Raw genomic sequence first — 20,999 nt, 5'->3', positions numbered from 1 at the left:
CCGCAGCGCCACCTATATTACATGCGGAATATGCGGGTGTTTAATAAAGAACGATAACTTCTGAAAGCAATATACCATGGCTAAAAATAGAAACGGAATTCTCACGGAAAAGACAGATCGGAATCGTGTACTTCCGAAGTTTTCCGAACATTTGCGGGCCATAGACAAATACCAGTTTGTACCTCTCATAGCTTTTCCAGCAAGTTGTAACAACTTTTAAATATATCAGTATAAACTTTAATTTGCGCCATAGCTATCAAGAAGTTATATTAATGCAGACCTAGTGATCTACGGAAATTGTCGAATTTGCCTCGTTTCCGTTTCAAACAAGCGCAAATCTGATCACATGTTAATTAGGCTAATTATAGAAAATCGATAATCGGTAGTAACATGGAAACTCCTTCAGATTTCCACGGGCGTTGATAATATCTGTCACTCGATGAATGCCAATTAACACTATTTAGCGCAAATTAAGTGATAGGTATTAGGTATGATTTCTTCTGGCAAAGCACAAATATTATCAACGGCTTCCCAGGCTACGTCCACATATGAAACAGATGTTGCAGTTGTGACACGTTATTTAAACGTTTGCTTATAAAAGAGATAGATTTTATTACACGAGTGTCTTTTCATGTTGAATTTATTAAACGAATTGAATAAACCCAATTAAATACTGACGAGCATTTTATCATTTTTTATCAAATACAATCGGGAAAGAAAAAAAATGTAGTATTCTATTATCACATGTTCGCTACATTTTAATTCCTTCTTTCTGTGCCTATCATAGACCAAATCATTTCGACCAACTTCTTCTATACCTGAAACGCCGTCAACATCAAACTATTCTTACACTAGTGTAATACCAAAACTATAGTATGGCTTGATTTCGCTCCCGACATCAAATATGAGATAGTTACTTTAAATTATGCAGTTACTCCACATGTTTCAATTTAAAAGAAACACGATGTCAAGGTTAAATTGGAATAAATGTAACCTTAACTTTAAAGCTTCGTTTTAAATAACGTGAATTATCGGTCACAAGTGCGTCTGAATAACTGCTGGGTGTTCGTATTGGAGGTATTAGAGGAGAATTCTGATCCGTAAGTATTAATTTATTTTACAACATATACAGATCAAAAGAGCTAGCCCGTCATTTGCTAGTTTGCAAATAGTTTAAGAAAAAGAAGAAAAAAAAAAAGAGAAAATAAATTACATTTAAATGGTTGTTCAAATCGGATTTCGTATATTGCCGTGGATATTTTGAACCTTACAAGGTCAAAATGTCAAGGCCCTTTTTAGATGAGCGTCTTAGGGTTATTTGGGGCTCTTGTTTATTTATTACACATCCAAAACAAATATTGGAATACCAGCAAGCGTTCATATAAACTATGAAATTTAGCGGATATGTTAATTAATATCGAACTTGATTATATATGCCATTCTCAATGATTTTTAACAATGTTTTAAAAAAATATCAAATGTCTTTAGTGAACCTTGAAACGTGCAGTACAAATAAACTTCCATGTCAAAATTGAATGTAGTGGTTTATTGTGCGGACAGAGAGCGAATACATACCATTTTAGTGTAGCAGACCACCACTGACATGAAATATTTAGCACCTTTAGGTAGACAAGTAGATGCAGGAAATAACTAGAATTGAAATGGTAGAAACTGATATATTTTAAAAAGATATAAGACATAACGAGTAAGGGTAAATGTACTCTTAATAAAATACATTGTATAAAAAGAGGGAAAATGTATAGATAGTTTAAATCCCTCATACATTACAATTAAAAACGACGACCTTGAGAACCCAAGGCCCTAGAATCAGACAAAATTAAAAAGAAAACGGAAAAGGGGGTGGGGTGGGGGAGCCTTTACTATAACAATAAATTGAAATCTAAATAAATACCCAGAAATAATGCAAGGTCTTCATAGACAAATAAAGTACTTATTATTTGATATTTTTAGCAAGTATGCTTGGGTTGTTCCATTGAAAATCAAAGCACTGAGATGACTGACGTAGCTTCTGGTAATGGGCATGAATATTTAGCTTAAATTTGGTGATTCTAGGTGAATTACTTTCGATTGATCAGCATTTTTAACCTTATTTTACCAACTCAAGAGGGAAATCTTTGCTTTTACTCAGTCACGTGGGATAAAACAATTATATGAGAAAAGCTCATGTGCTTATTGATAATTTTATGAGGTTTGGTTATCCTTGCCCAAATTCTTTTTTGAATTATAAGCATTTTCATTTGTTTTAAACAAATCAATGGGAAAACACTCTGCATTTACTGGAACAAGGGGATAACAGTAAATGTGAGCGAAGGTCATGCACTACGTGATAATTATGTGATGTTTGGAGATTCTAATTATAACAAGAGCTCGTAGAACACGAAATGCCCTCTGGATGCATTCAATAACTGCACAAGAAACAGAAATTATTTGGTCACTGTACATTGGACATTTGAAGTACTGACCTCAAAGCAATAATTATAGGTCATTTACCAGTCATAAGTGACCTCCGTATCAAATGTGATCTTAGACCAAAGTATTCCCTAGTTATTTGGCAAAAAAGTTCTATTGTTCCGGGTCACTGTGACCTTGACCTATGACCTACTGATCTCAAAATCAATAGGGGTCATCAGCTGGTCATGACAAACCTCCTGATCAACATTCATGATCCTAGGCCAAAGCGTTCTTCAGTTATCATCCCGAAAACGATTGGTCTACAGACCGACCGACAGCCATCATCAAACAATAATTAATATTTACAATACACTCCTCCTCCTTCGAAGGGGGCGGGGCGATTAACTTTCAAACTAGAAGATGTTTTGTAGAAAAGTTCATGTCTCCTCCAATGCATAGTCGTAGTAAGCAAGAAGTCAATAGCGATAGGAGCGAAAGGCAAAGAGACACTAATGGTTAACTGCACTTGGCATGTCTAATCATCCTATGAAGTTTCAACATTCTTGGTCAAGTGGTTCTAAAGTAAACCATTTTCCATGTTCAGGCCCCTTTGACCTTAACATTTGATTGAGTGACCCCAAAATCAATAGGGGTCATCTACTCTGCATGTCCATTCATCCTATGACATTTCAACATTCTGGGTCAAGTTGTTCTCAACATATTGATCGGAAAGAGTTTTTCCATGTTCAGGCCTTTGTGACCATGATCTTAGCTCAAGTGAACCCAGAACGATAACTGCAGATTATCTAGTAGTTAACTGCAGTTATCGTTCTGGGTTCTCTATGTTCAGAACGATAAGGGTAATCTACTCTGTAATTCCTATTATCGTATGAAGTTTAAAGGTTCTGGGTCAAATGATTCTAAAGTTATTGGTTGGAAACTGTTTTCCAGACTCGCGCCTCCCAATCATAATCGTATACGATTACTCGGGAGTAACATATAGATGTAGATTTTCGGGAAACGGGTGCGAATGTTTCACCTCCTCCGTTATGACCGCAATTATTTTTCTAAGCCGTGCAAATAAAAAGATATTTACTTAAATATCATGAAAGGATCGTATCTTTCTCTATGAAAAATAAATAAAATAATACCTCTACTATTAATTTAATGCAAATTATGTTTCCATAAACCCATTTCTATGCTACAAACTTATGTTACACGGGTGCAATTTTATCATTCAGTATCGTATCGAAACAGAAAGCACAGTGTCACTATATTCCCATGATAGTTTTGTTAACGATTCCCGCAGAACACTATTTCCTAAATTCCTAAACAAATTGATTTTCCACAAAAATTATACGCACACATTTAATGTATAAGATATTGAATAGGTTTAGGGTACTGTAAAGACTTTGTTTTGGTCACCTGAAAAAACAAACTTGGTCACGTTACAAAATGTTTTCTGACCATATGACAAAAATAAGCGCCTTGGTGTGGTTATAAAAATTAAATTTCGATTAACATTTCTTTGTTTTTGTTATGAAATATAGAATACGACAAAATATTTACTAAAGAGATGTATTTATTGATAAAATTGAATCTCAGAAGTGTTTCTCAAAGTTAAACAGACTTGAATTACGTAAAATTTATGGAAGTCATGAAACTACTTCATGCGTAGATGCTTCTTCTACGCATGCTGTTCGGTTTCAAATAAAACATATAATAAAACTGGATAATCTATACCTGAACCATTTAATAAAATAGTTTAGTTTATACTAATTTAGTAATGATGGATTGTGATGAAAGTTGTAAGTGTATTTAAACCACTCTCGAGCCCGCTTCCTGGAAAAGCCAGTACTGGTTTCATATGAGAAAAGAATTTTATAATTAGACTTTAATAACAGTACAATTAAGATGTATCACATATCTAATGAAGGAAGGGCATAAGTGATAAAGATAAAAGGCAGACCTGAAGGCTGAAGGGAATAATGTGCAAATACTCAACAGCAAACAATACTTAAATAGTTTACAAAGAATTGCACATAAACATGACAAAAGAAAACACCATAGTATAAAAATGACACCGACTGAATCCAGTAAACATCTAAATAAAGTCATTGTTTACTTTAATTTGTATGGTAACTTAAAAGTATTAAAAAGAAAGCCAAATTATAAAATCGGAGACCGAGTTCGTTTGAGTATAATTAAGCGACATTTTGAAAAACTTTAAGTTTTTACACCGACCTGGACAGCGGGAAAATTGTAATTAATGGAATTCACAGCACAATCTAAAGAACCTCACAGACCATCGAAGATTTGAATAATGATTGGTGCATTTAAAGTATGTTTAACGAACGATTTATTTCTAAAATAAAAAATTAGTATAGTATATAGAGATACAACAAAATTAACATGTGCATTAGCTAAAATAAAGAAGGAAGATAAAAAATGCTGTAAAATGATACGAGAAAATAGATACATTATTAAATCTAACCTTGGATAAAAATTTAGGGATAAAATAAGATGACATGTGACTGATAAATTTGTACATGTTATCAAACCTTACCTTTTGGAATCTACAGATTGGTTCTTTTTTGTATATAAGAACAAGAAAGTACAAATATGGTATGTGATTGCCATAAAGTGATGAAAATTAATAAGTTACGAAACAATTCTGAAGTAACCATTGTGACAGAACATAAAACCACAAATGACAAAAAATATAGAAACACTTATGCAGCATCCAAAGACTTCGAATAAATTCAGGACTAAAGTAAAATGTGGAATATAAAAATTAATGGAAAAAATGATATATATTAAGATATATTGAGTCAGGGTCTGAAACGGAGTCAGAGTACGTTTTCTTTGAGATTGTTTAATATAATATATGATATCGATGCCTATGAAAGAAAATGAGATCTAGCCAGTCGTCTAGCCAGTCTAATATATGTAAACATCAATTTATTTTCAATCAAAAGCTTTAACTTTTATTCATGTGAATGAAATTGAAAAATACTTAAAGTTAAACTTTAACAAAATAATCAACAGAATCGATATCTGGATTTCAGAATGTAGTGCACGGAGAATAGAGTCATTAGATGTCCAGTACAAAAATAGATATAAATTTAAGTTATTTAGAATTACAAAATCATTTACAGTTTCTGAAGAAAAGACTGATAAATAGAAAAAACGACGATAATGAATGCCCTAGGTGGTTTCCCATTTTCTAATCGAAGCACTGAAAGTACTGGAGGATCGATTGTCTCTGAACAACACATATTGTACCCATTATGCGTAAATATCAGGGGAACCTTTTAAAGTGTACACACAATTTAACATTTAACCATATGTGTGAACTTTACTGTTGATATAAGAATGCATGTGCGTGCCTTTTGCATTCAGTTATCATATTTAACCATCCTATGAAGTATCACAGCAGTATCTTGAATGGTAATCGAGAGGTAGATTTTTTACAAAACTGAACTGAAAATCCACAGCTTGCACAACTATTAAGGAAAATGTCAATTTTTAAATTCAATTCAATATTTATTTATTATCTGTAAACAATATAACATTACGAACATAAGCTATGTATTGCTTTCGACTTTAGTATATCTATTCGGGAGAGATTAGACTATGTTTTTTACACTTTTTAAAAACTTTTTTGCAGGGCAGGTATGTTTTTGTCCAGTCTACAACTTTCTTATAGTAAAATACTCTCCACCGGGACTTGAACCCAGACCTCTTCCTACGTGGTGTAAGAAGCATTCTTACATTGAAATATGGAGAGGCAAAATGTTGTAAAACTGGACAATACAATATTTAAACATATTTATCTGTAATCAGAAGAATTCAGAACAAATGTATAAATGTATGTATTGTTATGCCTATATGTATTTTCTTCCAACTATTTCATTTCAAGAAATTGAGAATCATTAAGTTAATCCAGATGTAAATTCTTCAACCAAATTCAAGTTTAAGAAATTACTTCTGTAATTATTATAAAATAGGATGAGAATATCATTTCTTCATAAATACTTTCAAGTCTCTGTTGTGCAGCATTTTCTAAACCTTTAGTTCTCTTGTCAAACTAGGAATAATTCAGTTACATTGGTAAAAAAACTAAAATTGAGTTGAAAGAAAATACAAATTGGACACTCTGTTGTTTTTTTTTGTTGTATTTTTTTTTGGCAATCAGGAACAGAAGGAAAAGCACTTAGTAGTGCATCATATCAGAATATTTTCTACAATAATAGGGCAAAGTAGTTTGAAACATTTTAGATAAACTAAAAGTTTAAAATAATGTAATCTTTTAACTTTTGAAAATATGTTTCTAAAGTAACTACCAGGAGCAATAACCATTAATCAGACATCAGTTGAGTTCTGAATTAATTACTTATGTTCTAAAAGGCAAATCTGAATTTCAATGAACTTATGGAAATTTATTTGGCTAGATGGAATCCTTAAAAGTTACCAGTGACAGAATACACAGTCACATCTTATCTTTGCTCTTCATTATGTATGAAAGAATGCATTGAAAAAAAAGTAAAATGAAACAATATGTTGGTTAGGATTGTTTAAAAATGAAGAAGAAAAACGTGACATTCAGCCCTTACATTTACTCAGTCATGCTTTATTCAATGTAACATACAGTAAAATTCAAATAAGTTTTAGTTCATACATCATCTCATCATCTGAATCAGGGACGTACCTGGGCATACGCCTATACGCCTGTGCATACAATTCAAATTCGGCATCGTGAAAATTTAAAGGCTCAATATGCTAAAAATGCAATAAAATGAAAAGCTAAAGGAGGTTAGGTGGCTATTTAAAGTTCTTCATTTGAACAATATCATCTAAATGTGATTATCTAATTCGTTTTCGAATTATTGGACATGCTTTGTATTTTCAATAATCGTAAATAAAAAAAACTTAAAAGGTAAGTGCAGATTTCCTGGAAGCATAGCAAACACGGCAAGTGACACAGATCGCCGAAAAGGCATGTCATAAATAAAAACTCGCACGCACGCCCGCACAAGTACACAAACTGACAGCGAGACCAAAACGAACGAAAGGAACACACTATGCACTGTCAATGAAGAGCCAGTGGCAACACAATCGAATGATCCATTTATATCTTTCTTCTTTCTAAGTCATATACTGCTTTAAAAAGAAGCAATTTTACAGATGAAATCTGGTCTTACTGACAGTGTTTTTCCTGCTTATCATATTTGCAGTTTGCAGTTCTCATTATAACCAATTTTTATCAGGGAAATCAATATTATTGTAACCAACAGCTCAAATGTAAACAAACTGGTATACACATGTGTATATTCATATTGGGCATCCCTTGGTTAAAGTTTTCTATAGAAAAATTTCACATAGATATGTCTCACAAAAACCAAAAATGATCAAGTGGCAAACTTAAGTAGAAACATTCGAAAACATGTAAGTGAAACAAGTGTATTAATGCAGTGGGAAAGATGTAGGTAAACCCTGAAACGCTTAGGAAGTTAAGTATAAGATGATGATTTAAAGTAAATTTACAATATTTTACAAGTTCGTTTTTATGTCTCAAAACAACTATTTTGAATGTGCATTTGCCAATATTAGATGTTGTTTACGTTTACTACAAAGTTTCGTTTCGTGTGAGAAAACTTGAAATATTTGCTATGTGTGGGTAGATACATTTATCAAAAACCTGTCATAATGCGGATGCAGAAGTCATGCGTTAAATTAAACATTGAAGATTTCAAAAACGATAACAACAAAAAACTAGTTGCACATTATTCAAATATGCGATTTGTTCACATGTGTAGCAGTTGGGATTAGGTTAGAGTTCAGATGCAGTTACCCTAACAGACTCATGGTTAGGTCTCTTTGGCGATACACAATATGCCTGCGCGGGTCTTGGCAGTTACACAATAGAATATATCATAGAATGACATTATGTAGTGTTTGTGCCAGAGTGTTCGAGCTACTGAAGAACACACTTTCCAGGGTAAAGTTACATAGAACTCTATACACGAAAAATGGTTATATTCCTCAAAATATCCGGGGCTGCTCCAGTTGCAATTTTAGAAACTGTCACGAACACTGCTAGTAAGCATGAGCTGTGTGATAATCTATGAATTTAAATGATTATCTTTCATTCTTTGAAGTATGTAGTACAAATGTGACAAACAAAATACATTAACTCTGGAATATAGCAACAGAACGCATCTCCTGCCGAAAAAGACCCAACATTTTCAAGGGGGGCCCTAAAAACCCAGTCCACCAGGAGATGGAGACCCCCTCCGTCACCTACCCCACTCTCGCAGCATCTCTGCTTGGTTCGTAGCTATGCTGCTCATATCTGGCGTACTGTTCAATACCATCCAGGTACGCCCCTGTGATTGTGAACATGCAACTTAAAGGTATTGCATGAATGCTTTTAGATATGACTGAGAGGATGGTTGAACTGACTAGGTGAAAAAATGTATAGACTATGTATAAAGTCTATTTCTCAACAATGAACTACAGTAATATGTGCTAAGTAAGTGAACACAAAGTTTCTCATACATGTGTGCATTTTTCAAATACTAATTATCACTCAGTTATTTGATGTTTTGTCATATTAAACAGCTATATCTTTTAAATTTCTAATTACTTTCCTTTTTTCCAAATCTAAGAGTATTATGAGGACACAAATTAGTCAGAAAATACCTTTGGGAATTCCTGCCCCTGCAGGGATGGAAAAATCTGATTTTCTATATATTTGTGTTTGGTTTTTCTTTCAAAGATCTATTTTCAACTTGTCCATATAACGGTTATATTGTAAAATATGGTGAACTTCTATCTGAATGTATGGGCTCTGGTTTGAGCTGCACAAGTCAGACCATAGATTTTGCCGCCCCTGCCCTGGCAAAAACCTGATAACTCTGAAAAGAATAAGATTCTTACACATCCTAAAAATAACATAGCTTACATATTTATATATTTGACAAAACTTTTTATTATGTTGTAACATGATCTTGGTTTCAAACTTAATGTCCCTCCACAATTTCATATTAATATTTATATGAATAAATTGACATCCTTGGTGACATTTTTTAAGCAAAAGACTTGAATACTTTGACAAAAATATGAAGTTATGTAAAAACCCTTGGTAAACACTGGTAATGGTTTTGGGAAGATATCATTTACCACTTTATTCTGTAATATTTATTAAAAAATAATGCCATGATCATAAATGTAATGAATACTTAAATATAAACATCTAGAAATGTTTTTTTGAGCTCTAGAAATAACACTAAATTTAACAAGAGTCAATTGGTACCAGTCAAAATTTCTATGAATAAAAGAGAATGCAATACTGACCTTTTTTTGTGTTCCATATCATTCTTGACAAAAGGGGTAGTGTAACAGTATTTGGACAATACCAATATCTAAATAAACATTTATCGTCATTCAGATATATATATAGACTAATACGATATGAATGTGTCTGCGGAACTGAAACAAACGCACAGGTTTATTTTGATGTTTCTAATTTTATTTACCAAACATTGTTACAGACCTCTTTGATTCTCACACTTACTCTCTCGGATAGAGCAAGTTTATACTTTCGGAGTTTAAATTGCTGGACAACTACAAAAAAAATCCTGGGTTACCAGTAAAAAATTCTGGTAGCCCAGTGGACTACCAGTAAGGTCATAAATTTGTCGGACACTGGACAAAAGTAAGTGCAATTTTTGTATGCAGGTAGAGAGGGGGAAATTAAACAATATTTCATTTAAAATGATCCCCACTACAATTAAATTATATCTGCTGCCCCAACTGCTAGCAGTAAAGATAAACAAAGACCTATAAGTACACAGAATGGCAACTGGGGATAATTCTGCATCATCTCATGTTAGTGCGTTATCGTATTTGAAAGTGTTTGCTGACTTGATCAATCGTGATCAAATCAACCGACGCTTACTGAAGTATAAAACTGGGATACCGCGTAATAAACCGAATTGAGTCCATTTTTCAAACGACAACTGTTGATTTCTCAGACTTCCAATCATAAATTCATTCATTCCCTATGTAGAAAATACTATTCTAATATGCTTGTCTCTGTTAAAACACTCTTACGCTAGAATGACGTCACGTTAACGTACGGTGACGTCAAAGTTTTTGTTGCGACCACGAAAGAGCACTTCTATATTTTATCTACTGTTTTAGATTAAGGGCATATTAAAAATCAAAATAATTTATAGCAAAAGAGTGTTTTAACACTATTTATACACTTGGGCTGTAGTACGTTATACAAATAATTTCACTCGGGCTGCGCCCTCGTGCAATTATTACGCCTAACGTATAACCGCCCAGCGTGCATAAATAATGTGTAAGGACTCTTTTGCTATAATTTATTTCTTAAACAACATTAAAAAAGCACCATTATCATTATAAACAAACGATCCGAAAGTAATCTTACTTCAAAGCGTTTGCCAACTTGATCAATCATGATCAACAGACGCTAACAATAAGATCTCATTCAGGTGTCATGGGATGTTGGCGAGATTTGCTCTATATGCCTTTCAAGCTGCCAATCTATTTATTTTTATAGCTCTTTGAGATAAAGAAGCTAACTGTGTGTCTTTTATATTTTTGCTTAATCTGTAATTTACACAACATGTTCATTTAAAGTTTACTGGACCCAATACTATTCTAAAATCTGAAAGAAATATATAATGTTTCATATTCAATATTCTAACATTATCACAGTAAGAGAAAAAATAAAAAAAATAAAAAGTTAAATTGTCATCGGTACGAAAATATTAAAATTTGCAGTGACTTGGGAACCAAAAATAGAACCTCTACACAGCATGTGCAGGACAATAATATGAATAATGTGAATGGTATAATTTACAAAGAGGAGAAATATTTTATCTTTAAAATCAGGAGATATTTCAAAAGTTTGCTCTCGTACAAATTTTTCTCGTACGTTTACATGGTTAGTGACAGGAAACACAAGTATTTGTAATTCTTTAATCTCCGTTGAAAATACAATCTCAAATTCGACAAATAATAAAACAGCAATTTGTACACCATAATCAGAAACTTTTCTTTATATGTATCGGCACCGATGAATGAAAATAATTGACGTTTTCTTTAGTATAAGGCATATATTGTGCTCATGACTGTTGAATTTGTTTTACTACTTGACTGAGTAAATATATAACCATGACTACCCCAAATAAAGTTTCGTATCTATGCCTTGAACTAGGTCAGAGCTAGAGTAATCGAACGATAATTTGATATTTGTAAACAAACGCAGTCGACCTTATTATTTACCAGTTTAGGTAAATCACGCATAGACGAAATGGATTAGTATCTCAAACTGAGACTCGATGAACGAAGTACTGTATTAGCGCAATGAGTTAGGCCGCTAGGTATGACACCCGAGGTCCTGAGTTCGATACTGGGTTGAAGTATACTTTTTACCTTTTTTCAGCATAGATACAATACCGGTTTTTCAACTGGCTTTAAAAATAATACGGTAATACAGTATACACGGGTTCTTTGTGAACGTCCAATTTTTACCGATGGAATGTAAGTACATTACCCCCACATTATACACTAACATACCATTCCATAGCTCGAAATGGCGAACATTGAAAAAAGCTTCTGATGAGCGATTTCATTATTCTGAAACGGACACAACTGACGATTCTGCAACAGATACAGCGGACGAGTCGGAAATGAAATCAATTTTACTGATTAAAATTTCATAGATATTAAAACAAGTAAAAACAAAATAGAAAAAAGAATAGAAAAAAAAAGAAATAAACGTAATAAGATAAAAAGAAAAAAAGTGAAGACAAACTGAGAATCAAACTGAAATAAAACAAACATAAAGCAGGGCTACATAAAACTTTTCCTTAGAAAATAAACCTCTTGCGAGTTTCGAACTCGTGCTATTTTCGCACTGCATTTGAAAACCGACAGCTTAGCCACCTGAGTTATTTCGCCAATCAAGTAAATGTTGATTTCTATTTGACAAGTATCATACGAATTCCTATCTAATTTACTGTGACATCTGACCAACCTAAATTATCTGTCTTAGACTCGCCTGACATTTTCGGGCCAGTTTTATTATCGTTCGCCGACTGTACATTTATAATTATAAATAAAACATTTACAAAAATCGCAATAACTGTCATGGTACAGGACTTGAAAATTAAATTGGTAGGAAACGTGAATGCGGCCTGGTAGCTTGGTCGACAGAGCATTGGAACGGTATTCAGAGGCCCCGGGTTCGAGTACCCGTCTGGCTGCACATCTTTCTCACCCGTGATATTTGGCGCCCAACGTGGGGCCATGAACAAAAAAAATGAGATCTATTCATCTTATTGTCTTTCCCATTAGAAATTCGAGGATGAATTCAGAGCGGGGAAGTAAGTCACAGTATTTGACTTGAATATTAAAACGGGGAGAATATGTGTAGGAAGCTTGGTCGGTAAAGCATCAGAACGGTATTCCAAAGCCCCCAGGTTCGAGTCCCGGTATGGCTGCACATTATTCTCACCCTGTGACATAACAACTAATCATAACATTTACCATCAATTACATTATACACTTGCAATACAGTACATAATGTGTACATGTTACTTATTGTATACCGAGTACCTTACATTAAAATTAAGGACGAACTGACTGGGGCGAAATTACGCCTGAATTTTGCATAAACAGATAAATACTTTCATTAAACTAGAGTATTACAGACTTAATCAGCATGTCTGTTGTACAATAAAGTTATGATTTGCCTGATGATCTGAATGGTTAGAATGAGATGTTTACTTCTTCTTGTTAGAGGGAATTTCTGACATGCAAAGACGTAAAAGAAACAAAGGGAGGTAACTTTTTGAAGTCTAATCGAACTACAGCTGTTTACTAAATATTTAATTAACTCTGACTTTAAAAGTGTCACAAATAACACTGATTAAACAGAATCTAACAAAAAAAAAAAAAAAAAAAAAAAAAAAAAAAAAAATAGGGAGATCTCACGGAAGTGCATTAAGGTCAACAAAAACTTCACCATCTCTGTAGTTAATAACCGATTTTTTTAGGTACCGATGCTCGACCCTAAGAAAAGAAAACAGAATATATCCATTAAGTCATGCATTCATATGTATACATTCATACATATGCATTGGTGACTATTCGTCCAGAAATTGTTACATATCACCACAATCGTTAGGCCTATCCAGTGAGATATATTTTATAGTTCTTTGGGCCTACCTAAGTTTATCTGATTCAACGATTTCCCTTCCTTTCTCGGACAGCTTTTTTCAGTGCAATAAAATCTTATCGATGTTACTATCAAACTCGCTACAAAAAAAATGCAACTCTTGTAGGCTAGCTGTAATCTCTAGTAATTAATCTTTAAATAACGTCTTAAGGATCACTGTGTGCGTGTTTAGCTGCGAACAAATTTGGCATCGTATGTTTGTCTGGTGACCTAGTTTTCGCGCATTAATATGTTACAGCAGTCAGTAAATAAACACAACAGAAATATATATGAAAATAGTTTAAAATACGTTTAAAACTGTATTTTTTGACGTTCGATAGCTGAAAATACAGTCGTGTCAGAATAGTTATATTTTAATGGTTGTCTGAATCTGTGGCATGGAACTACTTTGGCACTGTTTTGTTCGGTTTGCAGTAAGGAAATTTCTGCATTTTTAACTTTGGATTGTTTGTGAGACAATCGATCCAAAAAGGCATTTACTTAGCCATATCAGAAACATGTAAATTGTCGTTACGAATACAAAACTGTTTTTTTGGTATGATGATGATGAATATACTTAGCCAACTCAATTTTATAGAGATCCCGGTGCAGTTGGGGAATTTATAAGAGAAGTACTGAACGAAGAAAAATATTGCAAGAAAATAAAGAAAAAATTAACAAAGTCTTCGCCATGTCTTTTAAAGATAAATCTGTACTTACAAACTATTTTATTAAATTCTTTAGTTACAGGTTATCCTATTTTATTTTTAATGGAACAACCCAAGCATACTTACTAAAAACATGAACTAATAAGTACTTTATTTGTCTTTGAAAACCCTGCATATCAACTAGGTCAGCCAAGCAAATTTCATCAATCTTCCTAACCATAACTCGACGTGTTGGAAATTTTCTTCGTTTGATCAGTTTATGCAATTCTTCTGCTAATTCTTCATTCCAGTTTATTTCTGGGATGCAAACTATCCATACATTTTCCCTCTCTGTACACAATGTATTTTATTCATAGAGCATTTACCGTTACTTGTTATATCTTATATGTTTTCAAAATATATCAGTTTGTACTGTTTCAATTCATGTATATATGAAAGCACTATTTCCTGCATCTACTTGTCTACTTTTCTTGAAAGTTCTTCCATAAAGGGTGTTAAATATTTCATAATAAAATGTCAGTCAGTGGTGGTCTGCTACACTAAAATGATATGTATTCGCACAATAAACCACATTCAATTTCGACACGGAAGTGTATTTTTCTGAACGTACCAGGTTGCGTAAACAGATACACTTTAAAGTTGTACCACACGTTTTCAAGGTTTGTGATTTTTTGAAACATTGTTAAATATCATTGAGAATGGCATATATAATCAAGCTCGATATTAATTAACATACTAGTATCCGCTGAATTTCTTAGTTTATATGAACGCTCGCTGGTATTCCAATATTTGTTTTGGATGTGTAAAATAATTCAAATATAAATACCCAAGAGGCCCAAATAGGTATAACTCGCTCAACTGAAAATGCGTTGACATGTTGACCTTGTTGAAAGGTTCCAAAATATACAAGGCATTATACGAAATCAAATTTGAACATCCATTTGAATGAATATTTATGTTCATTTTTTCTTGTTGTGAAAAGACTTGAGGGAACTTTAAACTGAACATTTAATTTACATGGCCTCGTACACAAAATGTAAACTGAAATTTAATAAAGGCATTTTCCTATGACAGGCTTTTGGAATTAAAACCTATCAATTATACAATTACCAGTATAACCTTTTGTTCATGACATAAATGTGTAGAATTGGATATTTGTCAATAATTGCTAAAATATATCGGTATAATAAATTACTGAGCAATTTTCTCAGTCCGTGTAAATGGTCAGGAACATTCTAATTTTAGACATGATGAAAAACAAAACACAGTTTATCTTCATTTGGGAGGTAAACTTCTGGGCAAGGCAGTGGTATTTTACTGCTTAACTGGCTTTTTTTGAAGAAAAAAGTGGGGCATAGAAATAGGCTGCGTCCTTCCGTCCTTCCTTCCGTCCGTCACAGTTTGTGTCCGGTTTATAACTGCCATCCAAGAAGGGATTTTAAAATAATTTGGTATATATATTCCCCATAATAAGACGACGTGTCATGCGCAAGGTCTAGTCCCCTAGCTCTAAGGTCAAGGTCACACTTAGGGACCAAATGTCAGACACAATAATGACTTTGTCTGGAGCATTTCTTTTTATGCATGGAGGGATTTTGATGTAACCTGGCACAAAAGTTCCCCATCACGTGACGAAGTGTCATGCACAAGAACCTGGTCCCTTATTTAGAATTACTTCCCTTTCTTGTTTCTATAAATAGCTTATATTGTAACTTTTTTATAACTGACCGTAGGGAACAATCAAGACCACTTTTATGTGGTACAACATAGATGTTACTTTCAAATTTTAAGTGTATTTTAATGTAACTCTACCTGGTAAGGTGTTTTTGTGGACTTAGAAAAACAAAATTTTCTTCCCTTCGTTGCTACTATAAATAGCTTATTCTTGAAACTTTTTAACATGGTTGTTAGAATTGGATATGTCATTATTCTGGCTTACTGTCTACAAAACTTAATAGAATATGATTTATTGTATTACCGGCGTATATTGTGACGATTTGGCACTCTTATTATTTTTTTGCTCATGCCAAGATGCTGTATTGGCATGCAGTATGTTTTGTGTAAAATGTCCTTGTAGGCGGGGGACTTTTGTAACTCTGTTACAAATTCTTGTATAGATTAAAGGGGTCTTAAGCATGTGAATTAATACATTTGTTTTACCTATTTCATTTAATAGAAATAATTAGAAGTCAGGGGTATGATATTTGCCCTTGCGATTATGCTAAATTATCTGATAATTTTGTACTTATTCGTGGTTCTTTTGATGTTGGCAATAATATCCAAGAAATATTACAAACAAGATATAAACATGATGAGTTATTAGAAATGAAAGAACTGCCATGAAAACATTAATCTTTATATAATATATGACCTTTTTTGTAAATTAATATTTATAAATGGAACATAATGTTGTTTTAAGATCTTAAGCATCCAGTCTAAAGACTTTCGGTTTTGGATGAAAAAAAATATGTTGTTGGTTTGGATATTATAAATACGATGACTTACTTTTGGCATAATAAAACTGAAGAATACGGCAATAAAATATTTCGTTATAAAACGGTAAATGGAGAGAAATATTCTGTAAATGATTCTTTCAGCTATACAGATATCAATACTTATACCAAGGAAATATCAATAGGTAATGATGGCTCTTCGGTTATTGCGCCTATGAGCTTAGAATTTGATTTAAGCAGTTTTAAAATTTAGATATCCAGTGATAATGTTGTTTCTTGGACACAAGAATGTAAAATTTTCATACATTACTCTGTTTTGAGGGATTATAAAATTAAATGAAACTGAATTGGGTTTATAACGCCGAATATTACTAATTCTTTGGATAGTTTACATATATTGTTATCTAATTAATAGTTTTCTTATTGACGGACATTTTTGGGATGTTTTGTATGCTTTAAGTACCAAAAACTTGACAAGGCTTATCCATTTAAAGAGAACCGGAAGGAGCTGGATATATTTTCTCAAATCAATAGAAATAGCATTACTGCGATGAAAATGCACACTACGGATATGTTTGTTAGAATAATAAATTTAATGGAGTAGAAACAATTTTTAAAGAAATATAATAATCAGATCAGAACCTCCAGTTCTCTCAGAAGACGTTGTTCTTAAATAAAATAATATATAGAAAGGTTTATGCTGAACACAAAGAATGTATGTAATGCGTGTAAAGAAAGTTCGTTCCGGTTAAAGCAAGCATCTGTATTATTTTACTGACAAGTAAAAGATAACAGGAAAGGTACGTTCCATTCACTGAAAAACTACCAATGACCATGTTTTGGGTTTTGCTGTTGGATGAATTTAGATGAATGTACGACATTCGGTAAAAAAATTGCCCTGTCACGTAATAATTTTCTTGTAGAAAACGCCAATTTTCGCTACATTTTATGGGGTTTTAAGGCCAATTCTATACTTAACAACACTTACATAAGGCAATATATTTAGAAGTTATTTGTTTTGTTTCACATTATAGTAGTTGAATTTGTATTGTACAAATGATAATTCAAGATCTGACAAAAATGTTTGTGATAGAATCTATGAAAAAAGAAATCTTTTTTATTTTCAAAAGATGAAAATTTCTGAACTTAGTATATAGAATAGATTATTTTACTAAAGTAAAAAAAATTAAACCAAGTTTCTATAACAGAATTACTTATTAACTTATTAACATCTAATATCACTGAAAACTATTTATGACTTACTTCTTTCCATGTTATTGCTATGCAGATTTACTTTTCTAATTGAAACGAACTTTCCAGACACCCTTAAGGATGTTCCTTGGACGGGAACAGAAGTTTTACAAGGCTCTGGTATCTTTGACACTATAGGAAACTTATTTTCATCTACCGTTTCAAGTGATGGAAATAAATTTGGAAACACATGTCCTTGAAAGCAGAACAAGAGCTCCGCCAAGCGGAGCAATATACGCCCGAAGGGTTATATCAGAGGAGGATGGGAGCAAAATTAAAAAAAATACTTGACAGCCCAAAGGCCAGGAACAAAGGGAAGAAATTCCAAAAATGTCCACAGAAAAAAAATCAAAGTCCACAAAAAATCCTTTCCTGGTACAGATATGTCAAAAAACCTAAAAATTAGAGGTACCATCCATGTTGTTCCACTAAAAAGTGGTCTCGGTTTTCCCTACGGCCAAAAATAAAAAAGTTACAAAATAAGCTATTTATACTAACATAAAAGGGAAGTAATTCAATAAAAAAGTTATTGTAAGTGAACACAAAATGTATCTGCCAAATAAAAACTAGAGCACCACAATGCAGAGCAATATACGCACGAAACAAAGTCATATGACCTTTGACCCCTATATGTGACCTTGACCTTGAAGCAAGCCATCCGAAACATATGCTCTGCACGTCGTCTCAATGTGGTGAAAATTTGTGCCAAGTTTCTTTAAACGTCTTCAAGCAGTTCAAGAGTTATAGAACGGACACGAAACAAAGTCATATGACATTTGACCCCTAAGTGTGACATTGGTCTTGAAGTGAGTTATCCTAAACATGCGCTCTGCACGTTGTCTTGATGTAGTGAACATTTGTGTCAAGTTTCTTTGAAATCCTTCAATAAGTTCAAGAGTTACAGAGCGGAATGAAACAAAGTCATGTGACCTTTGACCCCTAAGTGTGACCTTGACCTTGAAGCGAGCCATCCAAAACATGCGCTCTGCACGTTGTCTCGATGTGATGAACATCTTCAACGGGTTCAAGAGTTACAGAGCGGACACGAAATTTCTAACGCACGGACGGACAGACGGACACCGGGGTCATAACATAATACGTCCCTTCGGGCGTATACCGAAAAGAATTGGAACAGAAGTCGAACATTTTGACTGCACATAAAGCAGTTAACATATAAAATAAATCCAGTAATCTTAAAAACACATGCAAAAGATAATAGGTAAGGGTAAATTTTTCGGAAGCACAGAGCACCAAAAACACAGCCCCAGAGCCACGCATTTGCCAGCAACAAAAAGAAGCTCTAATGGAAAAATATTACAGACGAGTTGCTCAAACATCCAAGTACATATTAATTCATGCTAAATATTGATGGAGGGGAAGGAAATAGTAAAGGGCGAAATGGGGTTGTGAGGGGGGGAAGGGGGGGGGGAGGGAAAGGAACCCGAAGGGGAAAGTTGAACAAGGACGAATATACAAGAGAATGCCATGTTCTTTAGAAACAGTCGTACTACCATGTAAACCACAAAAGTGCAGACACTCGTGTACCAAAGATAAACATACAACTACGATCAACTGAATAACATAGAAAAACGAACAAGAAAACAGTAGGGCATCGTTATAGACCCACAAGCATACTGCTGGTAATTTAGTTGTTAATGAAGTAATTAAATAAATAAGAATTATGATGATTTTAATATAAGATTAAATAAATTATTATTAAGTGGGTCGTCAAGGTACTGGGCCTAGATCTAGCTGTCATGATCATAGTAATAAACTTATTTATAAATTATTTTCTAATATGAATATATATACATGTTTAGATAAAACAGTATTGCGAAAGATACCAACAAACAGCTTTTGTAAAAAGTTTGTTAAGCACAAAAAGGTAAATACCAGTTTACGATTCATCATAGAAGTTAAATTTTATTGGTTTAATGCTTATTTTGAATAAATCTTTAAGTTTATAAGCTTGGTAATAATTAGGCGGATGCTTTAATTGATATCGCAGTTTAATAATTGAATAATTTGTCATGATCCAAAATGGAAAATTAATGCAGAATCAACTGGAAGAAATGAATTTATTTATTTAGACGATACCACAACAGCTGAAAGTATAGACGACTTATCGCGGTATTTAATATCATCACTAAAAATTATTTACTCAAGGCGGTAATCAGGTATATGTTCAATTAAAAAAATATTCCTGTTTTCAGGGTTTAGAAAGTAATATCCTTCCACCAAGTTAAATTTAAATTACACCTCAATTAAAAATTAATGATGAGATATACTTTATAAAGCTGCTGGTGATGAAGGCCGTGTTATTGTCACAAAATTATATTAATGGTCCTAAGAAGTATTTTTTTTAATGCTGACGGTTACATTTTAATTTCTGAAACATACATGAAGGCTAGACAGTAGAATATATATCTTCGAGATCACAGAATATGCTAAAAAGTGATATAAGTTTTCGAAAAAAGCTTGTATAACAAATCTCAAACATGTGTTTGTATATTGACAACGACCTGATAAAAGTAATTTATAGGGAGATAATCCTTGTTTATTGGATATGTTTAAAGTTAATGCTGATATTATCAGTTGCACGTTAGCGTCATATCGTCTTGAAGTTGTTAAGCGTGTTTTTATCTTGAAACATATTGCACAAGCATATTAAGGATTTATGATCATATTATTATGTATATCACTATATAAAATACTCTTTGCATTCATAGAAAAATTAAAACAAACATATATGGGTTTGTTTCCTTCACTTTATAATTCAAATTGGAAAAAATTGCATTAGACCCTAAGCGTATTACATTAACTGTTAAATTAAGTTCTCTGCCAGCAGCCCACATTCGTGTTTATGCCATACTTATGTATGAAGGAAGTTTATTAAATACTATTGGTAACGGAGCGTGCAACATTTTCATTTTTGTCGTGTGGAGCGGCCTGTGGAGT

At 33.0% G+C, this 20,999-nt stretch overlaps 1 protein-coding gene across 1 annotated transcript in view; it reads left to right on the top strand.

The window, feature by feature from the left end:
* Nucleotides 1–954: 954 nt before the first annotated feature.
* LOC123556762 (uncharacterized) overlaps nucleotides 955–20,999 on the top strand; it is a 64,254-nt gene continuing 44,209 nt past the window's right edge. The window contains exon 1 of the mRNA XM_045347715.2: nucleotides 955–1,100. The gene's annotated coding sequence lies outside the window, so the exon portion shown is untranslated. The remainder of the gene's footprint in view (nucleotides 1,101–20,999) is intronic.

Source organism: Mercenaria mercenaria, chromosome 5 (assembly GCF_021730395.1).
Source record: "Mercenaria mercenaria strain notata chromosome 5, MADL_Memer_1, whole genome shotgun sequence".
In the NCBI taxonomy this organism is placed as follows: Eukaryota; Metazoa; Mollusca; class Bivalvia; order Venerida; family Veneridae; genus Mercenaria; species Mercenaria mercenaria.
The sequence above is the reverse complement of the archived record's forward strand: the minus strand, read 5'-3'. Positions and strand labels throughout refer to the sequence as shown.